Here is a 1,441-nt window from a genome sequence, read left to right on the forward strand (position 1 = left end):
AAACACAGAATTGTCCTTTGTAATTAAACGTAAGCCTGCATCTTGTGATCGCCAGCCTGTGGGTACATTCTACTAAAAAACAAAGGTACAGAGCCACAGAATTTCTAAATTAAGTTTGCCGTTTACACTTTACGATTGCACTTAGGCTCTTTAGCAGCTCAGGATGTTTTTCCATCTCTAAGACTTCTCACAGATATAATTACAGGAATCCGGTTGATTAAGCATGAATATCCGGAGATATTATTTCTGTGCGTGGATAGCCTTAACCGCAATAAACATAGGTGAAAGCTCCCCTGTTAGCTTCCAGCAGTGTTAGTTTCATATTTCCCTTTAATCCTTTTCTTTTTCCACTTTCAATGTTCTTTTCCTTATCAGAAAAGACAGAAGCAAACGGGCATGAAACAATACAACTTTCTTCTGTCAAGGATAATCGCGCTCCTCTTATCACTACGGCGGATTTGTCTTTTCCTTGTTCCTTTCCGCTGTAAACACAGCACAGCCCCACCACCGCCCACCTTGCAGCATGGGGCAGTCACAGGGTATCTTACCCGTGCCAAGCTGCTCCAAGCCCAGCTTATTGAAATGGTCGTTGTTTATCCCGAGTAGGAAGAGGTATGCCTGGAGCTTAAAGTATTTCCATATTTGCTTAACTAGTAAGTGAGTAACAAGCTTCCCAGAGGAGCTTGGCTTCCAAATGAGATCGGGGCCTCCCTAGTGTTGCAGGGGTGCAGTCTCAGCACTGTGAAGCTCTCAGCAGCCACTGCAGCACCTGTTTGACCTCCAGGCCAGGGAGTGACCCACAGGGCGCGGCAGACCTCTCCGGTCTCCCCACTGTCCCCCTCAGCAGTGTACTTCGTCCGTCTGCCTGTTCTGCTCCCCACTGTCTCCGGTGAATCCTCTCATACACACGCCCCTACATACACCTCTAGCCTGTACCCCAGCTTTTATATGCGTAAATACATAAATCTTTTAGACCAAGTGAGATCAGCCATGATCCCAGCCCCGTTCCAGTCATGGACATGGAACATCTCGCTGCACCCCGGCCCTGCTTCTGAATTCCCTGCGCCTCTCCTGCCCGGACCCCACCTCATGTGTCCCTGCTTCTCTCAGCCGTCACCATGATTTCTTCCAGAACATAAACCTTCATTATTAGATGGTGACTTTGGAAGATCAGTTGGGAGGGAATCCCAGACTCTTGTTATCAGGTAAACAAGCGTAGGCACAGCTCTGTTCTCTCTGCGCTGACCCGTCTGCAAGCACAACGGCCTGGCTGCAGGCAGGATTAGCCTGTTGGCCGCTGGGGTGGCTGCGTCAGCCAGGCCTCCCCGGCCTCTTTCTTCTCCTGCTGCATGCTCCTCTTACCCTTTGTGCCCCTCATTCCTTTCTCATTTGCCCGACCCCCTGCTTTCTCCCCTGTCTTCTGTGCCCCGTCTGGACTAGG

This window comes from Condylura cristata, unplaced genomic scaffold (assembly GCF_000260355.1).
Source record: "Condylura cristata isolate star-nosed mole 26May11 unplaced genomic scaffold, ConCri1.0 scaffold00063, whole genome shotgun sequence".
NCBI lineage: Eukaryota > Metazoa > Chordata > Mammalia > Eulipotyphla > Talpidae > Condylura > Condylura cristata.